At 41.9% G+C, this 23,960-nt stretch overlaps 2 long non-coding RNA genes across 4 annotated transcripts; one reads left to right on the top strand and one right to left on the bottom strand.

The window, feature by feature from the left end:
- Positions 1-70: 70 nt before the first annotated feature.
- Positions 71-2,345, bottom strand: LOC147538589 (uncharacterized). 3 transcript variants are annotated; one of them, XR_015225220.1, is made up of 5 exons: positions 1,995-2,345; positions 1,107-1,219; positions 668-755; positions 337-583; positions 71-233 (listed from the first exon to the last, which is right to left on the bottom strand). It is a non-coding gene; the product is annotated as an uncharacterized LOC147538589 (long non-coding RNA). The 3 variants fall into 3 exon arrangements; XR_015225221.1 differs by having other exon boundaries at positions 1,107-1,188; XR_015225222.1 differs by lacking the exon at positions 668-755.
- A 19,013-nt stretch (positions 2,346-21,358) lies between these two features.
- LOC147538588 (uncharacterized) lies at positions 21,359-22,058 on the top strand. The gene is made up of 2 exons (XR_015225959.1): positions 21,359-21,583; positions 21,699-22,058. It is a non-coding gene; the product is annotated as an uncharacterized LOC147538588 (long non-coding RNA).
- Positions 22,059-23,960: the final 1,902 nt, after the last annotated feature.

The following is a 23,960-nucleotide window of genomic DNA, read 5'->3' as shown; positions in this document are numbered from 1 at the left end:
GAAACTGTTCTCTCTCCACTTTTTTTTTTTTTTTTTTTTTTTTTTTTATTTTTTTTTTTTTTTTAGCAGGACGATTAGAAACGGCAGTATGCTTGCTAAGGATTAAGGAAAATGACAACGTCAACTACTTCTCCAGTCACTTGTTCCCACCGTTTATCCAAATGATCTTCCGCTACAATGCTGTTATCATGTTTCAATAATCTCACTTCCCCATTTACATAACTCGGAATTTCCTATCACCCCCACACCCCAAATTCATCAATTAGATCATATTATTAGAGAATTTTGTGGAAGAGAATGAAAAAAAAGGGGAATGATTCTCTTATTAGTGCAAACCTGTAAAGGAAGACCAGGGTGCCAACCGGGCATAGCTAAAAGAGCAGAGGCAGGGCTTATGGACAAAATCTGCATGATAGTAGTATCAACTGAGATACGATATAAAAGAGCAAATGAAATAAAAGAAAGGAGATATGAATAAACACAACAGAGAATTCCCTTATCCTTCATAGTTTTCCACAATACACATCCCTCTGAAGTGCCATCAGCTTACTATAGAGGTATCTACCACCTCGGCATTCCTATCCTGCAAAACATGTATTTATAGTTTTATACACATGTATTAATTTATCAAAAACAGAGAGAGATAAATACCCATGTGCATAAAAACCTTCACGTTTTTATTAAAAGTACTCGTAGAGTTGACAAGTGATATAATCTACATTCTCTTCCAGCTACAAAATAAGAAGAGAAAGAATCTACACAAGAGCAAGTCAAATTTTTGTTTTAGATTCTCCAAATAATAGATAACTAATTAGAGTTTTACAGATTTAAAATAAACGAAAGATTTAAAAACTGTCGGCTGAACTATATGACATAATCCACACTTCCAAGTGATCAACCAAATGAACCTTAGAGATAATTACCAAGTGATCAACCAAATCAACCAAGTGATCAAAAATACCTCCTCGAAGCAAAAGAATGTAGAAAATAATTGCTTTTCACGTAAGGTAGACGAGTTAATGAATTCCAACTGGAGATTTCCAGAAAAACGGATTCTGGAAAAATTCACGCAACAAAACAAAGAGATTGATGATAAAAAGAAGTACCTTCTCTTCCTTTCAATGGTTACTACTAACACAAAATGATAATGTGGGCAGAATAGTCCCTTGTCTCCCTCCACAATGGTTGCTTGATTGTAATGGGTTTACCAAAAATCCTTCTAATGGGTTAACAAAAGCGACAGTGTTAGCATTGTCAACAAAAACCCAATTTAACCCTCACCATGAGGGGCATTCGAATTAAGGAGGAAATTAATCACACACATTTGCATAAAATCTTCTAATTTACTCTAAAGAACTAAAGATCCAAGTTTCACTAAACAAAAACACTCTCAATAAATTACCCTTTTAAAAGAAAAATTCATCAATAAATCTTTCTTTCTCTCTCAAAACAAATTTGCTTTGAAGTGGTAAGGTCGTGAAAATGCTCAACAGTACTCAAGAAGTTCAATCGTATGAGTTCTAGATTATAAAAGCTTGAAATTCTCGAATGCATTTCTTACATGCCTTTCAGGTCATTTTCTTCTACCATCGATCTATTGACAATTTCGAGTAAGATTCACCATGTTCAATTTGGTACAGTGACTTGTAAAACACATACAGCTGAGATTGTAAGGGTGAAATTTGTTAGAAGAGATGTGACTAAATCAATCAAAAGAGAAGTTCAATCACTACAAGATGTTATATGTATGCCTATATGAAGGCCAGAAATGAGGGCAAGAAGACTTAAGGAGAAATCGATATTGAAATGTTTTAAGCTAAAACCCTAAATGGTTACCGTAATCTTGTAACTAACATAGAGCATTTTCAATAAACATTAGGTTTTTCTCACATTGTGCCCTAATTACTAACTAGCAACATACACTTTCCATTTATGATTAGTTCTTCTCTTTTAAACCCTAGAAACCTTAAGTATTAATCAAGTTGAGAGACAACCTTCTCTTTTGCATATGATCGAGCGAATGAACTCGAAAAGGTTAAAGATTCAAGAATGGTACCACAGTGTGCAATTCAAGAAGTTCAATCGCATGAGTTCTTTCTTGCCGTCGTTGTCATTTCATCTTCTATCAATCGATAGAACAATTTGCATGATAATTTGGTTTTTGATTGTAAAGGGAGTAAAGTTTTAGAAGAACTAAATCGTGAGAGAGATGATCAAGTTCAACAAAGTGAACTGAATTAAACTTTAATGGAGGAACTTAATCTGATGATGAAGATTGTTAATCAGAGATGACTTGCCTAATAAGGAAAGTAGAGAGAGAGAGGAGATAGAGAGTATTGCGTACGTTTCAGACAAGACAAGGAAAGTAGAGAGACGGAGAGAGGAGATGTTCGCGATTGGGTACAACATTTGGCCCAATCAATCTCAATGAACGGCTGGGATTAAAAGCAAACGGTCAGAAATCTCCTTCTGTTTCTCGCTTTTTTATTTTTTTTTTTTTTTTTTTTGTTGCCACTACTTTTTTTTTTTTAAGTGATTTTAGAAAGTTTTTATTTTGAGATAAACCAGAATTTCATTCATAATCCAACACCTTACATGGGTCGTGGCTGACAAGTTAGAGGCCCAGTGCGAAATTTTTGTAAGGGTCCTATCGAACGAGCTAAAAGGCTTTTTGTATACGCAAAGTAACGAACAAAAAGTTGAAGTAATTTAACTTTGAAAAAAATAGTTTATCGTTAATGAATCCAAATTTAACGTAATGGCAATACTATATAATTGACTTTGCATTTTCTAAGTAAAGCTTATCTGGATTATAGAAGTTTTTATTTTCTTGAAGTATTATTTGAAATTTCGATTCTTAAACATCTTGCTTTAAGAATCATCATTTAGTTTTATTTGCTCGTGTGAAAAGATTAGAGAGTAGATCGATATTTTTCATGAAAAAATATATATTTTTATGAGATTATCGAACGTAAGTAGGCAATAAAAGATCAAACTCTCTCGTTCTGGTCTATATCAGTATCTAAAATATGATTTTTGACGTTTTTCTCACACTGTCACACCATTTAAATTTAATATTTAAATGAAAAACTTGATAGAGATTAAGATTAGTTATCGAGATAAAAAAGGGGTGATATAAGGGAGTGGAAAAGAAATAGAGGGGGAATTAAATGATAAAAAGCCAAAGATGTCAATACAAGAAATATTAAAGACTAAGATTTATGAGAGATCACGAGAGAAATTGCAAAGATGAAAATTTGCAAGGGAAAGAGAAAAGAGAGGAAAGAAAACGAAGAGACAACCTTTGTGAAAAAATATCAAGAGATTTGCGGGACTTTTAGGACTTGTTTGCTATGTCATCCCATATGAAATGAGTTACTAGAAATTAAAAAACTATAAAAATAACTGAGACACTCGAACCTATGACCTCTCGTATGCAAATCACAGAGGCAACCAATTTGGCTAACACCTGTTTCTTGTTTTTGTTACAACCATCAACTGAATATAGCCAGCATTAAAGATGGCAAAGGACACAAACAGTAGGCCTCTTGTGGTGGGGGGGCCCAGTGCGAGCGCCCGATCCACAATGGGCCATCCACGGCCCTGGAGTACAATATGGATTTACTAAAATAAATAACAACATGAAACTTACAAAGTAAAAACAACATGAAAGGAAAGGAGTACAAGATTGTAAAGATAAAATAAATAAAAAATCCTAAAAATTACAAATTAAAGATCCTAAAGATCATGAAAGAGACCCTAAAGGTCGTGAACGTTATTATACTAATGAAGAAGATTGAACCAAGTAGAGACGCATGACGGTTGCATCAAGAACACCACTCAACCATGGTGATCAAGAAATTGTTATGATGGATCCATCATCTTTAAGTCGAGTAGAATACTTTTAGTGATATGGAGATTGATGATGAGGAAACTTTTACCCATACCAACATCCTCGTCCATGTCTCTCTGTTCTACTCCAACATGAATAATATTAGATCTAAAAGATAATTTACAAACAAAGAGGAAATCCCGACGTAGAGATCCCTCCCTATGCCGGAAAAACAAAAAGATCGTGTATATGAGAAAACCAGTTATAGAGAGAGAAAGAAGAAAGAGGAAGGAGAAAGAGAGCGTTCCGGGGAGGGTAGTTAATAAAGGAGGCAAACGACTCTCACTTTTAGGGGGGGGGGGGGGCAGTGGATTGAGACTTTTATGGATTCTTGTAGAGTACTTTATGTCTGTAGACATTTTTCAAGAATTTTGTTGACATTAAAGAGTCTATAGACATTTAATGGATTTTGATTACATGGACAAAATGTTTATTGACATTTTGACAGACATTTTTACTGACATTTTGACAGACATTTTTGTTAATTGTCATGACATATTTTTTATACCTATTTCGACATTTCATTGGTATTCAGATAATTCGTAATAATTATCCTTCGCATATTTTCGTTAAGGGTCAATTCGAAGTAAAATATTCATTCGAAAAAGTCATCACAGAAATTTGTCCATATAACACTAAAACATTCATCAGAATAAGTCTTTACAAAAAAAAAAAATGAAACTATGCTAAAGTGCTTGTTGAGCATCTTCCCACATACTATTTGATATGTTCGCGTCATTCATTCGCTTCTTCACGTTGTTGTTGTTGTTGTTGTGATCGAAAGATTAATTCATTATCAATTTCATCATTATTAAGTGGTACTGGTACAGTATATGATTGACCACTATCATCTTCTACAGGAAATTGATCGTCATGAGATTCTTTGCGAAGGAAATTGTGCAATCCTGCACAAGCCAACATTACCTCCGCTTGGGTCGCGAATGGAAATGGAGGTGCAGATTTAAATATTGCAAATCAAGACTTAAACACACCAAATATTCTCTCAACCACATTTCTTAGGGAAGCATGTCGAAGATTAAACAACTCAGTTGTAGCTTCTGGATCACGACCTTGACCGGCAAAATCTTGGAGATGATAACGAACACCACGATATGGAGCTAAGAATTGTCGTCGATTTGGAAACCCACAATCTACTAGATAATATTTACCTAATAAAACTATAATTTAGAATTGCATTATAGAAATTGAATTATCAAATTGAATAATAAATAATTTATTACCTTGTGGAACTTTAACACATTTCTTCTCGTAAGAGCATCATTTAATACTTTTGAATCATAAGTAGATCCTTCCCATCCGCTAAGAATATATATAAATTCTAAGTCAAAATTAGAAACAGCTAACACATTTTGTGAAACTACTCCATGACGATTACGATAAACACTATTATCACGTCATGATATCATATCTAGGATATGTGTGCCATCCATAGCTCCAATGCAGTTTTGAATAAAGTTAACATATATTCACACTTGTATAAATATGTAAATATGAAATGTAAATAAAAAAAAAAAACTAAAAAACTTAATTATCGGTACATACCTTGAAATAAGGGAAATATCTAGTGTTGTCTTTTATTTCAGGAGGAGTTGTTGTTGCAGGTTTTGCAATCATTTGTGGCGCAATTGTGTTTAGGGCTTTTAATAATCGATGAATTTTTTTACCAACAACCCAACGAGATCGACCAAATGTCTCACGAATTGTACAATATCGTGCATTTTGGCCTACAACAAGTAAGAATGTCGCAAGCATTTCTTCAACACAAATATATTTTGTAACTTCAAGTGGTGTTTTCTCTCTAATGATAATGCACAGCTTCCGAAATGCATCAGGATACATCCTATACATCTGTCAGAAATTTTCTGGATCATCATTTAGTACTTTATGTATAAACTCACACCCAAATCTGGTAATTGGGCGACGAGATAACGAATATCTAATCTGCTCAAAACTTATGATATCATTTATCTTTTTCACGACAGATATTACTGTAGACGGTGAGAAGTCTACGGGTCGGAAGTCAGAAGGTCGGTAGCTGAAACGTCTTCTGGAATTCCAAACGTCGAGTTATTGATTGATGGGCAACAGCAACGTGTGAAAGAAACCTGCAAAAGAAGGTGAACAGACACAAACAAACCCGTGAAGGCTTGGGGGGACACCGGGATGGTGCCTGCCAAGGGCCCTCCGACGGTCAAGTCAGCAAAGTATTACAGTGGATAATAAATGAAAAGCCGAGGGTATAACCGTTGATGTGTTATCGGAGAGTGGCTAGGCTCGTAGAATGACCGGAGTTCGAATCTACGGGAGTGAGATGATCAGAAGTATGAGAGTAGATGTTACCAGTAGCGTCGAGCAAGAAGAAGGTTGTGATCTCCTCGAAGACGTCTGGAAGCGTCGAGCAGGAAGCGTCGAACCGGAAGCGTCGAGCAGGAAGCGTCGAGCCGGAAGCGTCGAGCAGGAAGCGTCGAGCCGGAAGCGTCGAGCAGGAAGCGTCGAGCAAGATAAGCTTTAACACCCCTGAGACGTCTAGTAGAGTCGAGGACCAGAACCAGGTGAACTTGTATGCAAACGTCTCGAGGATAATCGAAGAACAGAGGGCGAGTGGAGAAGAAGAAGTTGTATGGGTTGCTTTGCTCTGTATTCGATGATCTGAGAAATGAAAGTGCTCCTCTTTATATAGGCTTGAGGAGTGATCCGTTGGGAGGAGTAAAGGCTGACCGTTACGGAGTAAATGCATATCAAGATACCTGGGATATGGTGACGTGTACACTGGCTGTACATGCACAACGGTTGTGCATGTTCTCTGACAACTACTCTGCATGTGCATGGTCTCGTATTTATTTGAGACGTTACCATGTTATGCATGTCAATAATGGGGGAATATTCGTTGTTGGGGTTACGTTGACCAAGTCTGATATCTTTGTCATTATGGATATATTTGACATGTAGAGTATCTCTTCATTAAATAATCTCTTACACGTGGTACGTGGAGATATAGACGTGTCGAGCGCCAGACGTGTGGAGATTCGGGCGTGTGGAGCTTTGTGCACGTGGAAACTCTTTGCACGTGATTGGGCCTTGACACGAGTTTTAGGGTCTAGTTGACGAGTGCCCATTAAGAGACTTCTGGGCTGGGCCCAAACAAGGACAAGCGAGCCGGGTTGGGCTTGACGTCTCGATGGACATTTTATCGTCGAGGGCCCAGGTGTAGTTTTTGGTCAACACAGTTTGTCCCCCACTCTCTAAGTAAATGGTCTATTTCCTTGGAGAGTAGATGAGAAGGAAGGAACGAGGGCGGTCCCGTTGGTTAGATGATTTCTGTGTCAGGTGTGTGAACCAGATAACAACGTTGCAGCCCTGCTTGGGAGGAGAAGTCCGGGAGACCTTCCCCGTCGTCGGGCAGGTTTCGAGATGTCCCTCGCATTATCGGAACACGTCGAAGGTTCGTCGGGCGGGTTTCCGGCGTGAAGCAAGGTCTCCACGCTGCCTGGCAGCGTGGAGCAGGTTCCCCACGCTGCCTGGCAGCGTGGAGCAGGGTCTCCACGCTGCCTGGCAGCGTGGAGCAGGTTCCCCACGCTGCCTGGCAGCGTGGAGCAGGGTCTCCACGCTGCCTGGCAGCATGGAGCAGGTTCCCCACGCTGCCTGGCAGCGTGGAGCAGGACCTCCACGCTGCCTGGCAGCGTGGAGCAGGACCTCCACGCTGCTGGGCAGCGTGGAGCCTTCCACGCTGCCTGGCAGCGTGGAGCCTTCCACGCTGCCTGGCAGCGTGGGGCAGGATCTCCACGCTGCTGGGCAGCGTGGAGCTTCCCACGCTGCCTGGCAGCGTGGAGCTTCCCACGCGGCTGGGCGGCGTGGGGCCAGTGGGGAGCTCTTGCTGCCGGGGCAGCGCGGAGGCTTCTCCCGCTGCCGGGGCAGCGCGGAGGGTCCACTGTTGTCGAGGTACGACGCTGGGGGTTCTTTTTTCGGGGAGACCGAATTTGGTGACTTGGCGGAGTGGTGCCATGTGGACGCCCAGGTGGCGTTTATGTCATGGGTCATCAGGATCTTGCCATGTGGCGATGTGACCCATGAGTCAATATGGCCCTTTGATCAGGGGTTGGGAGTCCTATAAAAGGGGTCCTTAGGCCCTTGAAGTTCATTGTTGTGAAAGCTTTTTTAGAGCTCTGGATTCCTAGAAGCGGTTTTCTCCTGTTCTTCGCGTTCTTCGTGATCTTCATACCAATTTTCAACAAGTAAGTCACTTTTTTATTTTTTGAAATTTCGATCCTTTGATCTGTTCTCGTCGTATGGAACTTGTTATTTTCCGTTTGTCTTACCGATTAGCATGTTCTTCCATATTAGTGCTTTGTATGAAACTTCCCGTATGCATGTGAACTTGTAGTAGGCGTATGCATTCACTCGTAGTAGTTACAAGGATACATGGAAACCTGTAGCTGTTGTGTAAACTAGGAGTAGTTGTAAATGTGCATGCAAACTGTTAGTAGTTGTAGTACAAGTAAACTTGTAATTCGTATTGGCGCACGAGTGAACCGGTGAAGCATGTAGGAGTACACGTAAATTAGTAGCGCGTGTGGGAGTACATGTAAAGCTTTATGACATGCGTAGTTGTACATGCAAACTTGTGAGGTGGAGGTGTGTACGCGTACTCATGAGGAGGATGCGTGCGAGATCTCTGACATGTATCTATTCACAAAAAATTACTCAATCCTGTAAGTAGTGCGGAAAATACCTCAATTTAACGTGACTCGTCTATATGCGTTCTTGATCCGTAAGTGTCTTTATTTTGTACATGCCCCCATTTTGTACGCGATCTTCAGTTAGTCCGTCTTGTACTCGCGTGAGGCATTCCTGAGTGTGTTTTCCCTTTGATACGTAGGATGGCCAGGACTTTCCCATACAACCGTGAACAAAGTAGTGCTGAGCTTTCTCCGCATTTAGGTGAAGTGCCTCATGTCGACTCGTCTTCTGATGACGAGATCGATGTGGAACAACAACTCTCGGTGCTGACTGAGGAGTGCGTAGAAAACCTCAGGGTGAACTATCAAATTCCAGCAACTCTAAAGATGAGAGCGCCTGAACTTGGTGAAACTGTAGTTGAGTCGCGTCGGCCTGGATATTATGCCTTTTATGAGAACTTTCTGGAAGCGGGCGTACGATTCCCCATTTCTTGTCTGGTGAGGGATGTGTTGATTAGGTTTGGGATAGCCCCCACCCAACTCATGCCGAACGCGTGGAGGTTGTTGATGGCCTTGGAGAAGCTTGGGGAGAATCTGAATGATCCTCTAACCGCGCAAGATGTAATTGCCCACTACTTCATGAAAGCAAATGATCATGGATCAAGGCAGTACCAACTCAAAGTCCGTCCAAAGATGGCAAAGATTATAGTCGGTTTGCCACGTTCTGAAAAGAATTGGCAGCGCCGGTTCTTCTTTGTTAAGAGGGACGGTGTGTTTACCCCGCGCGAGAGCGGGAATGTCTCGTTCAAATGGAGAAGTGCTCGTGAGTGCCGCCCATATTGTCGATTACGCTTTCACACGCATTGTTCTTACGCGTTTGGTTTTCACATGTTTTGTTTCGCGTGTTTTGTTTCACATGTTCTGCTCCACATGTTTTGCTCCACGTGTTTTGCTCCACATGTTTTGCTCCACGTGTTTTGTTTCACATGTTTTGTTTCACATGTTTTATTTCACATGTTTTGCTCCACATGTTTTGCTCCACATGTTTTGTTTCACATGTTTTGTTTCACATGTTTTATTTCACATGTTTTGCTCCACATGTTTTGCTCCACGTGTTTTGCTCCACATGTTTTGCTCCACGTGTTTTGTTTCACATGTTCTGTTTCACATGTTTTATTTCACATGTTTTGCTCCACATGTTTTGCTCCACGTGTTTTGCTCCACATGTTTTGCTCCACGTGTTTTGTTTCACATGTTCTGCTCCACATGTTTTACTCTGACATCTACTCTGTGTAATGTAGATATAGCAGACGGGAATTTGCACGGATTTTCTCGTGGCGACCAGATAGTCAGGCTCCAAAAATTTTGGGAGGAACCCGCATTGAGGAGGAGTTGGAAAAGGTTGGTTTTCGGAGAGACTGAGTCTAGACGCGCACAGGGTACGTGTTCTGCTTTCAGCTTTCTCCAGTCGTTTGACTTTTACCTGTTTCCTTCGTGCGAGTAGATGTTTTCTTCAGCTGTTTCCTTTGTTTCTTACAGGTGGAAACATGGCTCCAAGACAGAGTTTTAAGGTACCATCGGCTAAGGAGGTGGCCTCCAAGAAGAAAATTCCAACGAAGAAGCCGAGAGTCGAAACGTCTCCCGAGTGTGTGTTCGTTCATCCCCCTACTTCCGGTATTGGGCCCTCTTCCTCGAGAGTCAATACGCATGAGCCAGACTCTGGAGCGATGCATGTGGATTTTTCCCCCTCGATGTCGGTGTTCGAAGACCCATCCTCCCTCCAACGTGTTTCTAGCTCCTTAACTTCTGAGAGTGATAGGGCTTATCTTAAGAAGATAGGTGTTCAGAAGGCGTTGGAGCAGACTGCGCTTAGTGGTTACCAGGTTTGTAGTTCAGAAAATGTTAGAGTAGACGTCTGTTACATCATCGGATTCCCGACTTGTATGTGTTAACGTCCATATTCTTTGTTGTAGGCGATGATGAGTGCGAACTACGCCCAGGAACATATTAGTTCTTTGAACGCGCAGATCGAAGCGGAGAGTAGTCGCCGCGCAGAGTCGGAGAGATCCATGCAAGGGCGCTATGAGGAGTTAGAGGCCAAGTACTCCAAGTTGAAGATCTCGCATAAGAAGTGTGCGGGAGTGCTTAAAGAGATGACTTACAATACTGTGGCAGTAGCTCGAGGCGAGATGATGAAGCAGTACGTCGCAAACGAGCATGCAGGATGGGACCTCGAAGGAGAGATTGAGCGTTATGAGGCCCTGAAGGATATTGATTACAGCTTGGATCCTTGCTCTGACTAGAGATGTCTTTCGAGTCGTGGACTCTATTTCCTTCTTTGCTTGTTTGTTTTTGTTTCAGTACTAGTTTGATAAACTTCGTGAATGGGCGCGTTTTTGCCCCATTCTTTTTAAGTATTTCAACTCGAACTTGGTGAGACGTTGATTCTCACTTGTTATGTTATGAATGAAGTATTTTGTTTACGTTTATACTGTGCACACAAGGTGTGAACGTTCTTTGTATGGGCAAACGGGTTGCCTTTTATGAGTCATATTGACTTATGTTTTATAGATGTGGAGTGGAGCATGCCGAATCTTGTGCAAGTATTTTGTGCATGTAAAAAGACAAGCAGAAGTAAGAGACTTAGATTTTAAGTGAATAATACCTCAGGAAATTCTTTATTGATACATGTGAAAATTTCGTGCGTTAGTACGAGTACAAGACAATCGGGTTGTCGTATGTAACCCTTTTATAGGAAGGGTGGCAATCGGGTTGCCGAGTACATGTAAAACAGATGAGCAATCGGGTTACTAAGTACATGTAAAGAAAATGAGCAATCGGGTTGCCACTTTGTCGATGCTTGCGAATGTAGACAAACGGATTGTCTTGTAGTTGAGTTTGTTGTACATTCACACCTGGTTTGTGTCGTCTTTTCATGCGTTTTATTGGTTCTTCATCTGTTGCTTCTTCATATGTCTTTACGTGCAATGTTGCTTCTTCACATGTCTGTATGTGAATTTTATTGCTTCTTCAACTGTTGCTTCTTCATACGTCTTCACGTGCAATGTTGCTTCTTCTCATGTCTGTATGCGTATTTTATTGCTTCTTCGTTCATGCTTGTTTTTTCCTACATCTCTTTGTCCTGTGAAATTACATCATGAGTGTGCTCCCCCCAGCCTAAGTGTAGTACTGAACTTTGTGCTGGACTTAGGCTGTGTTAACCTTCGGCAAGAGGTGTCTTCGATTTCCTGTGGGGGAAGAAACAAGTAGTCAATGGCATAGCCATTGACCCTCCGACGCTCAAGTTAGTCAAGTACTAAAAGAGAAGCGAAAGATGGAATATTTGAGTTTAGAGTGCGAAAACTACTTCCCATTTCCTCTCGACATGTTCTTGTGAGCGTGAAACGTGTACTGGTGTGAAGATGTTTTTACCTGCACAATTTCCGTTGAGGGGCTATAGTCGGTGGAAATCCCACCGACTCTCCGATGCCTAAGTCAGTACATGTACAAGTAGGAGAGAAAACAAAGAAGTAACAATAGAGTTTAGAAATGATACAGTTTGAGATGCACGGCATTCCAACTGTTGTTTATGTCACGTCCATCTTGTGCTTGAATTTTATACGCGCCTTGTCCTACCACTTTAGTGATCTGATACGGGCCTTCCCAAGTAGGTGCAAGTTTTCCAGCGCCGCTTTCTTTGGTGTTCTGGAACACCTTTCGAAGTACCCAATCTCCTACCTTAAATGTTCGAGCTCGTATGTTTCTGTTGTAATGACGTGCCACTTTCTGTTGGTAAGCTGCATTTCTAATGGCTGCCATATCACGAATTTCATCGAGCGTGTCGAGATTGTGATTGAGTTGTTGCCAGTTACTTTCTTCTTCTGTCCATTGGTAACGGGTAGAAGGAAGTCCTGCTTCTGCTGGTATGACGGCTTCTGAGCCATAAGCGAGTGAGAAAGGAGTTTCACCTGTCGGAGTTCGAACAGTGGTTCTGTACGCCCATAAGACTCCTGGTAGTTCATCTGCCCAGGCGCCTTTGGCTTTCTTCAATCGTTTCTTTATTGTGTTCATGATTGTTTTGTTGGAGGATTCAGCTTGTCCATTTGCTTGGGGGTATCTCGGAGTTGAGAAGTTTAGTTTGATCCCCCATTCTTTGCAAAAATCTTGAAAGTCGAAACTAATGAATTGCGAACCGTTGTCGGTCACAATTTCTTTTGGAACGCCAAACCTGCAAATGACATTCTTCCAAATAAAACTTTTTACCTCTCTATCACGGACTTGGTGGAATGCTTCTGCTTCAATCCATTTGGTGAAGTAGTCCGTCACAGCTAACATGTACACCCGTTGTCCAGGTGCTGTAGGAAGTTTTCCTACTATGTCCATCCCCCATTTCATGAATGGCCAAGGAGATAGTATTGAGTTGAGGCGTTCTGGGGGGAGATGAGATGTGGGTGCGAAGCGCTGACAACTATCACATTTTTTTACGAAGTCAATGCAATCTGACCTCATAGTTGGCCAATAGTACCCGGCAGTGAGTACTCTAGCTGTTAGACTGCGTCCTCCGGAATGATTCCCACATTCTCCTGCATGTAATTCAGTGAGGACGTACCTGGCTTCTTGTGGGGTGATACACTTGAGATAAGGTCCTGAGTATGACCTCTTGAGTAGTTGTCCATCTAGGATGGTGTATCGGGCAGCTTTAGCACGAATCTTTCTTGCTTCTCCTTTGTCTTCTGGTAACTCGTCATTCTCCAAGTATCGAATCAAAGGATTCATCCAACTGTCGGTTTGATCCGTAGCGGCTACCTCTGAAGTAGGATTTTTCCATACTGCTGGCCACTCAAGCAAAACTAGAGGAATATTTTGAGTTACCTTTGTTTGAATTGAAGAACCGAGGTTAGCGAGCGCATCAGCGTGTCCATTCTCTAGACGAGGTATCTGTGTTATGTTCATTTCTTTGAAGGAAGTCTGTAATTCTTTTACATGAGCAAGGTATGCAGTCATTTTGGCATCACGTGCTTGATATGTTCCCTGTAATTGGTTGACAATGAGTTGGGAGTCTGACTTAACGTCTACTCTCTGGACTCCCATTTCTTTTGCAAGTGTAAGTCCAGCTATAAGTGCCTCGTACTCAGCTTCATTGTTTGTTGCTTTGAACGCACAACGGATAGCTCGTTGTATTAGATCTCCTTCGGGAGAAGTCAGAGCTATGCCCAACCCTACACCATTCATGTTGCTTGAACCATCTACTGAGAGGTTCCACTTCTGTTCGCTTTTGTCGGTTAAACACAACAACTCTTTCTCTGCCTGCATTAGCATGTTAGGTGAAAAATCAACAAGGAAATCCGCTAATACCTGTGATTTGATGGCGGTCCTTGGTTGGTATGAAATGTCATACTCACTCAGCTCCACTGCCCATTTGGTAAGGCGTCCAGAGAGTTCTGGTTTATGGAGAATGTTCTTCAGCGGGAATTCTGTAACCACTACCATCGAGTGACATTGGAAGTAAGGTCTGAGTTTACGAGCAGCGTGGACCAGTGCAAGTGCAAGCTTCTCCAACTGGCTATAACGCGTCTCTGCGTCTAGAAGTGACTTGCTCACATAGTAAACTGGAAGTTGTTTTTTATCTTCCTCTCGTACTAGCACGGCGCTTACTGCCGTTTCTGCAACAGCCAAGTAAACGTAAAGTTTCTCACCTTCTTTGGGTTTTGATAGTAGAGGTGGAGAGGTCAGGTACGCTTTGAGTTGTTGAAGTGCGTCTTCGCATGCTGGCGTCCACTCAAAGTTTTTTGACTTGCGTAGGGTGGCGAAGAAAAGGTAGCATTTTTCAGAAGATTTTGATATGAAGCGACTAAGTGCGGCGACTCTCCCTGCTAACTTCTGTACGTCCTTTATGCAAGTGGGAGATGGAATGTTCATGACCGCTTGTATCTGTTCTGGATTGGCTTCGATTCCTCTTTGTGTCACCATGTAACCTAAGAATTTTCCAGAGGAAACGCCAAATGAACATTTAGCAGGGTTTAGTTTCATGTTATACCTTTTAAGGACGTCGAAGGCTTGGCGGAGATGATCCAAATGTTGTTCAGCCTCCAAAGATTTGACTAACATGTCGTCAATATATACTTCCATGGTATCACCTAGCATTTCGGCAAACATTCTGTTGACGAGTCTTTGATAAGTGGCTCCTGCATTCTTTAACCCAAAGGGCATCACCTTATAACAGAAGATACCTCGTTCCGTCACAAAAGCCGTCTTCTCTTGATCTTCAGGATGCATCAAGATTTGGTTGTATCCGGAGAAGGCGTCCATAAAACTCAAAAGTTCATGGCCAGAGGTAGCGTCGACCAGCATGTCAATATGTGGCAATGGAAAAGAATCTTTCGGACATGCTTTGTTGAGGTCGGTGAAATCGATGCAGACTCTCCACTTACCATTCTTCTTTCTTACCACTACTACATTAGCGAGCCAGTCAGGATAATTGACTTCGCGTACTGATCCGATATCGATCAATTTCTGAACTTCTTCATTGATAACTCTATTTCTCTCTGGAGCAAACTTCCTCCTTTTTTGCCTGACAGGAGAAAAACTTGGGTCGACCTGCAATTTGTGAACTATGATTTGAGGATCAATACCTGTCATGTCAGCGTGTGACCATGCGAAGCAATCATGGTGAAGCGTGAGGAATTCTACTAGCTTTTCTCTGAGCGTAGGATTTAGTCTCGAACCGATCTGTATTTTATGATCCGGTAGCTCTGGGTGAATCTGTACTTCGTCCAACTCCTCCATAGTTGGCTTGTCTGGGTCACTATGGAGTAGTTGTTCTGTCTGTAATTGCTATAAAGGAGCTTTGGGCGTCTTCAAGGTGTTTTTGTAGCAGTTTCGAGACGTGCTCTGTTCGCCTTTAACTTCACGCACCCCCCACGGAGTAGGGAACCTTATAACTTGGTGGAAGGTTGATGGGACTGCCCTCATGTTGTGGATCCAAGGACGTCCAAGTATGATGTTGTAGGCAGAGGGACTGTCGAGTACTACGAAAGTTGTACTCATGTTGATTCCACCTGCAAAAACAGGTAAAGAAATTTCGCCGAGCGTGTACTTTTGCTCGCCGCTGAAACCGATGAGAATGGTGGGTCGGCGACATATACTCGTTTCTTCCAGTCCCATTCCTCGCAATGCATGTAAAAACAACACGTTAGTAGACGAACCATTATCGACAAGTATTCTTTTAACAAGAACATTAGAAATAGTAAGTGAGATAACGAGAGCGTCATGATGAGGGTTGACGAGCCCTGATGCTTCATTGTCTGGGAAGCTGAGAACTTGGTCTGTGAAGACAGGTGAAGATGTTTTAGATGAGTGAGCGTCTGGGTTGGCTGCTACACGTGCACTTCTTTTGGCGGCTGAATGACTGACTCCGCTTACTTCTGATCCTCCTGTGATAACCAAACATGTTTTTGTTGGAGTTGGTTCCTCTGGTTCCTTTGGATGAACATCTCTTTGGGCTATAGTATTTTTCCCTTTATCTGTCAATAGGTCAGTGAGGTGACCTCTCTTCAAGAGTTCAGCTACTTCTAGTCGAAGGGCTATGCAATCAGCGGTCATGTGTCCGTGGTCAGCGTGGAACTCACACCACTTGGTATTGTTTCTTTTATCGCTAGGAGTTTTTGTCTTGGCGGGCCATCTTACTACATTGCCCATTCCTTTCATTACAGCGACTACTTCGACAGGTTCAATGTTGAGATTGTATTCCGGAAGTTTGGAGCGAACAGGCGCTTGATTCTTATCACTTGGACGTCCAGAGGGGGTGTTGAATGGTTTCCTGTTCTCTCGGGGCAAGGGTCCTCTGGATGTTGGATATGGTTCTGCATGTCGACGATCGGTCCTTCTGTCGGACTGTCTAGCGCGTCGATCACTGCTTCTTCCTTCATACGAGTACGACCTGTTTCGGTGAGCTTCGTCTTCTTCCCAACGAATTTCTACCCACGCCCTTGCTAACACGTCTTCCATTGTAGTGCAGTTGAACTTTGTGAGTTCTTTGTAAAGCTCTCCATCTGGTAAAAGACCTTTTCTGAAGGCGTCTACAGCAGTTTCCTGGTTACAATAAGGGATAGATACTTTCTCCCTGTTAAATCTTCCCACGTAGTCACGTAATGGTTCTCCTCTTCTTTGGTGGACTCGGTACAAGTCACCAGAAAGTTTTTCCAACTTTTTGCTGCTGGCGAATTGTTCGACAAAGGTGTCCGTCAACTGGGCAAATGATGCAATTGAGTTATTTGGGAGGTTTGTGTACCACTGTAATGCTGGTCCGATGAGACTAGACCCAAAACTTTTGCACATGCATGCCTCACGCAGGTCTCTTGGAATAGCTGCTGTGAACATCCTCTGCTTGTAAGAGGCAATGTGGTCATCTGGGTCGGACGTACCATCATACATCTTCATGTTTGGGAAAGAAAACTTCTTTGGCATCTCCACCAACGCGATAGCGTCGACAAAGGGCGAGTCAGCGTAACTGTGAGGAAGACTCTTTTTGAAAGGAGTGGGCATTCCTGGAATACGTGTAATCAACGCTTCCATCTCTGCCAATTTCTTTGCCATTGCCTGTTCTAAAGGAGTACCTGTAAACGCAAACGGAAGCGAATCAGAAGATACATTAGCTTGAGTTGATCCGTTTGTCATAGGATACATAGTAGGTAAAGTATATGGGAGAGAAGAGTAAAAGGGTGTAGTAGTTGGAAGAGTTTGATGCGTGTGCTGGGTGACACGTAATGGTGTGACAGGAGTAGCGGTAGGGACTGGAGTCGATCCTCCAGCTGTTACAGGAACTTCTTGACTCGAGGGGCCTGCTTCTTCTGTACTTGTAGTAACTGGTCGGGTATTTCTCGAGGTATGAATTCTGGAACCTCCTGGAGTCATCATAGAAATTTCCGTAATTTTTTCTTGGAGTAACTGGTTCTCTGCTCTGACCAGTTGATTTTCTTCCTCTAACGCCTTGACACGTTCAGCGTTCTCTCGCATTTGGGCGTTAAGTAGAGCAAGTTGAGCAGAAACGTCAAGAGGAGTAAATGTCATGTTCTCTTCCATTTGGCTGATTGTCTTCGTTGTTAGTTGCTGAGGCCCCACGGTGGGCGCCAAACTGTAGACGGTGAGAAGTCTACGGGTCGGAAGTCAGAAGGTCGGTAGCTGAAACGTCTTCTGGAATTCCAAACGTCGAGTTATTGATTGATGGGCAACAGCAACGTGTGAAAGAAACCTGCAAAAGAAGGTGAACAGACACAAACAAACCCGTGAAGGCTTGGGGGGACACCGGGATGGTGCCTGCCAAGGGCCCTCCGACGGTCAAGTCAGCAAAGTATTACAGTGGATAATAAATGAAAAGCCGAGGGTATAACCGTTGATGTGTTATCGGAGAGTGGCTAGGCTCGTAGAATGACCGGAGTTCGAATCTACGGGAGTGAGATGATCAGAAGTATGAGAGTAGATGTTACCAGTAGCGTCGAGCAAGAAGAAGGTTGTGATCTCCTCGAAGACGTCTGGAAGCGTCGAGCAGGAAGCGTCGAACCGGAAGCGTCGAGCAGGAAGCGTCGAGCCGGAAGCGTCGAGCAGGAAGCGTCGAGCCGGAAGCGTCGAGCAGGAAGCGTCGAGCAAGATAAGCTTTAACACCCCTGAGACGTCTAGTAGAGTCGAGGACCAGAACCAGGTGAACTTGTATGCAAACGTCTCGAGGATAATCGAAGAACAGAGGGCGAGTGGAGAAGAAGAAGTTGTATGGGTTGCTTTGCTCTGTATTCGATGATCTGAGAAATGAAAGTGCTCCTCTTTATATAGGCTTGAGGAGTGATCCGTTGGGAGGAGTAAAGGCTGACCGTTACGGAGTAAATGCATATCAAGATACCTGGGATATGGTGACGTGTACACTGGCTGTACATGCACAACGGTTGTGCATGTTCTCTGACAACTACTCTGCATGTGCATGGTCTCGTATTTATTTGAGACGTTACCATGTTATGCATGTCAATAATGGGGGAATATTCGTTGTTGGGGTTACGTTGACCAAGTCTGATATCTTTGTCATTATGGATATATTTGACATGTAGAGTATCTCTTCATTAAATAATCTCTTACACGTGGTACGTGGAGATATAGACGTGTCGAGCGCCAGACGTGTGGAGATTCGGGCGTGTGGAGCTTTGTGCACGTGGAAACTCTTTGCACGTGATTGGGCCTTGACACGAGTTTTAGGGTCTAGTTGACGAGTGCCCATTAAGAGACTTCTGGGCTGGGCCCAAACAAGGACAAGCGAGCCGGGTTGGGCTTGACGTCTCGATGGACATTTTATCGTCGAGGGCCCAGGTGTAGTTTTTGGTCAACACAATTACTGAATAAGATCCTGCAAGTATGATTTCAATGCTTGCATTAAATTCTTCTTCTTCTTTGTCACTGTTGTCGATGTCATCATCATCATTATCATCAACACCATCATTAGCAATTTCATTTTCATCATCATGCACATTTTCATACTCATTTTCGTTTCCATTGCTGACAAATTCTTCACTACTTGTGTCCATTTCAAGGTGGCCAAGTGTACCTGAACAACTAAACATAAGCATATATGAATATTTGTGCAATTTTAATAATGACATTAACAATATGTCTAAAGCAATAACAAAGTTTTAATATCATTAACAAAAGGTTAAGAAGTTTTGACAAGTATTCCCATTTAGTTACAAAATATTCATATAAGATGTCTATACTTTCCATCTATTGTAGTTACAAAAGGACCTACATAAACGATATATGTATCACCTACGCAAAAGCTTCGTATCTGAAAATTCACAAAATATGACGCTTCAACAAAAATCAGAATATGTAAGAACCATTTTTCAAAGGGACAACTTTGAAAAAACCCAACTCTTTTTCTCTTCGTGGCTTAGGAGTTTGAACATTTCTTTTTTATCTTTGGTGTCAAGCAACTCCACCACTTTAAATTTTTCATCTATAGTTAAGTCCGGCATTTCCATGATAGCAACAAAACAAGTATTTTTTTTTCTCTTTTTCCCTCTCTTCCATAAGACCACGAATTGCTTCCAAATTAGTTGCAACCGAAACAACTCCACTTGACATATTTTCCAAAACATCTTTGTCTTTGGACCACTTTCATCAACACCTTTCCTAGGTTTTTTTCTTGTGGGTGCAATAGGAATATTCAGACTTGTACGCTCACGAGAAGCATGTCGACCTTCATTATCTACTTGGATTGGAGAATCATCTTTGTCATGTAATGTAAAATTTCCTTCATCATCGAAGTTGAAGTCGTACGGCATTGTACTCGCATGAGTGATGAGCCATGAAACTGTCTCATTAGAATCTCTTAACTCGGGTTAGTTAGTCCAGTTCGAGCGGTTACTCTGATAATTTGTCTGATTTTCTTTCTCAGGTCTCATTTATGGAGTTCGATACGAAAACATCATGATAAAGACATACTTGAGGGGCATTTTGGTCATTTTAATGACAAGGGTATTCTGGCCAATGTTGATGCTCGGATGAAAGTAGAGTCCGAGACGAATCCAGTGGCGAAAATGAGAGTCGAATCGGATTCCGGACGAGCAAGATAGACCAAATCCAAGTTTGGGTCGGAATTAGTTGACTAAAGGTCAACATAGATTTTTTCAGAGACATGTGGCGTTGAACAGAGGCACGACATCTTCAGAAGCGGCTTATGTTCGGGTTGTGTTCGGTCAGTTTGATATATTTCGGGATCCACTTGAGAGTGGAATCCAGTACACCTGCTAGCGAGAAGCTACCGTACTCCAGCGAATGAGATGCCACCATGTCACCCGCCCAACTAGATCTAACGGTCAGAAAGGTTTCGATAAACTTGCGGTGTCATCTTAAAGTGCGTTGCATATTAATTCACCTGGCCGCGAAGCACCTCATCACCTCCATTAAATGCCACGCGACAGCTGCACCACCAGGCTACTTTCACGTGCTTTGATGTGGGTTATCTTTCTTTTTAGCAACTTTTGTAAAGTGGATTCCCTCACAGATGGAACGCAAGGTAAGTTATAATGGTAGGGCACAATGATCTAAGGGTGAGCATGTGATATGATGGGTTCCACTAAACAGGTGCATTTCAATTCAATAGGCCCTGTTGTATCCAATCTCCCCCGAAATAATAACCAGTAATCACGTGTGGACCCGTGACCAAGTTTTAACTGTCTTTCCTTTTCTTTCTCTTATCCCCTCAAATTAGTTTGGAAAGTATTAACCAAGTTAATACCAATAACCGAGATAAAGAAAGGGAAGATAAAACTATGGAGATTGAAAGAAGATTTTTGGAAGTAGAAGATTGAGATTGAAGGCTGGAAAGGAAAGAGAAATTTGCAGGAGAATAATGAAGATTTCTCTTGCATTGAAAAAGAAGGTAACAAAGCTAGATTCGGTTAGAGATGATGGTGGGATCTGTGCTCGGCTGGATATATTTGAATGAAGATTTGAGGAATTAGAGAGAGAAAGCTCTCGGCTTCTTTCAATATTTTGAGAGAGAGAGAGAGAGATATTCGATGAGGGTCTGCTACATGATACTTCTACTTTTAGTTTTTATCTTCTTTCACATATAACTTTTAAACAGAGAAAAGAGATTGGGAAGATAACAGCAAACAGAGAAAGTTGGGATTGACTGAAGATTATTTCCTAGAGAGAGAGAGATCAAGAGCCGGAACAGAAGACTCTCATCTATCTATAAATCAGAAAAACAGAAGGTAAAGTAGACATCTCGACTGGAGGGTCTTCCTCTGGTAGCTCAACCAAAACCGACTATATTAGAGAGAGAAAGGGGAGTGGGAGGAACCAGACGATCATCTCTTCGCTCAATATCATCATCCATCTTTCATCTTCATCTTCTGAATTTCTTTTAGTGACAGAGAGAAATTAAGAGAGGTTGAAGAGAGATTAGACAGAAATCACGGGTTTAGCAGAGAAAAACAGAGAAGGAGAGGTTAGAGAGAGAAAACCAATCATCATCATCATCTTCTATCCTTCTTATCCTTCTTTTGATTGTAACTTTTTAGTGAGAGAAGAGATTACAGAGAAGAGATTACAGAGAAAGAGAGAAAGTTAGAGAGAGAGACAGAGGGATATTGTAGAGAGAGAGAGAAACAGATTCTCGGTTTTTAAGAAAGTAATTTGATTTTTCGTGATCTTTTGATTTCTCTTGTTAATTTATACTTCTTAGTGAGAGAGAGGAAGATTACAGAGAAAGAGAGAGAGAGATTACAGAAAGATTGAAAAAGAAACAGAAAGAAAGAAGACGAGAAAATAATTTTCTCTCAGAGAATTCATTTCCGGGAAGACGAGAAAATCGTTTTCCCGGAGGGTGCGTTTGGCAGAATCTCGGAAAATCAGAAGGAAATCACTTCCTTAGGCTCTGTTTGGCTGGAAAATTAGTAAGAAATTCAACTTTTCTACTTTTCTTTTCTTTTTCTATATAGTTAAGCTTCCATCCTTTATCATGAAGAACTAATTTTCTATCTAGAGTTTAGATGAAGTCGTAATAATCATTTTCTCGACAATTTATTAAAGTTTTTACCATTTTAACGATAAAATCTTCCGGGTTTTTAGACCGTTCATGGACTGAAAACCTGAGTTATATAAAGAACTATCTAATCAGACCAAAATAAATTGTCATTAGAATTGTTAGGAGAACGGATTCAGAAAACCCTAGGCTCTCCCCCATTTGGGTTCCTTGTATCATTTGTAATTATTTTATTTCCATAATTTTATTTTAATATTTTATTCAAAACCAAAATCGAATCATTACAAAAACCGTCTTACTTCCAAGTCTTAGAATAGGTTTCACTTAGTCTCTGAGGAACGAACCGGACTTACCGGAATTATCACTTGACGCCCGTATACTTGCGGGTGGTGACCTATTTAGGAAACTTTTTAGGCCCATCAACGAGCGTCTTGACTATTCACATCTTTAATGTGACACGAAAATGTCACATTTGGGGAGCCTAAGTTAGAGTAATTAGTCCTTTTCGAGTGTTATCAATAATATTTTGTGTTTTTCATGTTAGGTACCTATTTTGGAGTTAGACGTGTGATTCAAAATAAAACGAAGCATTAGTCGCTATCATTTCATGTGCCCAAAACGAGAGAAAAGATATCAAGCAAACCAAATGACAAGTATAGTCAATGACGAGTCCGACGGTGAAAGCGAAAGTCAATTTCGAGTTCGGACGGGGAAGTTATGAAAGAAAGAAGTCCGAGGGTATTTTAGTCCTTTGTGACAATTTGAAGATGTAGAGACAAGGATGGAGGCACCTCTTGGTTTCTAAATCATAGCCCAAAGCCAAGCCCAAACCCAAAGAAGAATGACAAGGAAAGATTATATGGGCACCCTCTCTTTATGGATCCAAAGTCAACAAAGTCTAAAGAAATTGACTAAGTTTTGACCTAGGGTTTTAGTAGTAGAGAGGTTACTATTCATCTTCTTCTTCATTTTCATCAACCAAACAAGAAGTTGGAGAGAGAAAAGGAGGCTAGGGTTTTTGGGGTGTTCTTGAAGAAACTAGGTTGGGTTGAGGGGAGAAAAGAAGAGAGATAAATAGCCGGCCAAGCTAGGCCGGCCATCACCAAGGTCGGCCAAACTTAGCCGATCAAGTCGGCAATAACACAAGGGCTACTCGGGACAGATCTGCACGGGTTGGGGGCTGTAGGACGCAGCTGCTTCATCAAAGGTCGCGCACAGCAGCAGCTTGCTCAAGCGGAACGCAGCAGCAGCAACACGGACCGGTGCGACCAACAGCATATACCGCACACCAGCAGCTGCTCCGTGTTCTAGCAAGCCTTCACGAAGCTGCTGTTCGCTGCACGGGAAGCTTGCTCGGCATGGAGGACGCGACCGCAGAGCAAGGGACCCGGATTTGGCCGGATACCATGGTTTTTGGCCGAATTTCTTCCCTTTCCTTGGCCGGATTATTCTAGGTTTTCCGGCCATCTTCTATGGCCGGAAAACTTAGGGTTTTCACTCCCCATCATCTTGGCTAGCTTTTCATGTGGTTTGATTTGATTTTGGGTTAGAAATTGTTAGAGAGAGAAAGCTAGGGTTTAGCTTTAATGGAGGTTGTGTTCTAAATGGAGAAGATGATGGTGGTTGTTATGGGGAACCCATAATTTTACTAAGGGGAGATCGGCTGCACCTTAAAGACTAATATTTGCCAACGATCTTGGCCTCGAACCACATCGAAAAAGGGGGATTCTCTCATCATTTTCTTTTCATTTATTGTTCATTCAACATTTTAGCTAACTCTTGTATTCAGATACTTTTGAAACACGATTTGAATGTGATGAATGACTTATGATTTGCTTCC

The sequence above is a fragment of the Eschscholzia californica genome, unplaced genomic scaffold (genome assembly GCF_041429995.1).
Source record: "Eschscholzia californica isolate CP2 unplaced genomic scaffold, dmEscCali1.0.p SCAF_5, whole genome shotgun sequence".
In the NCBI taxonomy this organism is placed as follows: Eukaryota; Viridiplantae; Streptophyta; class Magnoliopsida; order Ranunculales; family Papaveraceae; genus Eschscholzia; species Eschscholzia californica.
The sequence above is the reverse complement of the archived record's forward strand: the minus strand, read 5'-3'. Positions and strand labels throughout refer to the sequence as shown.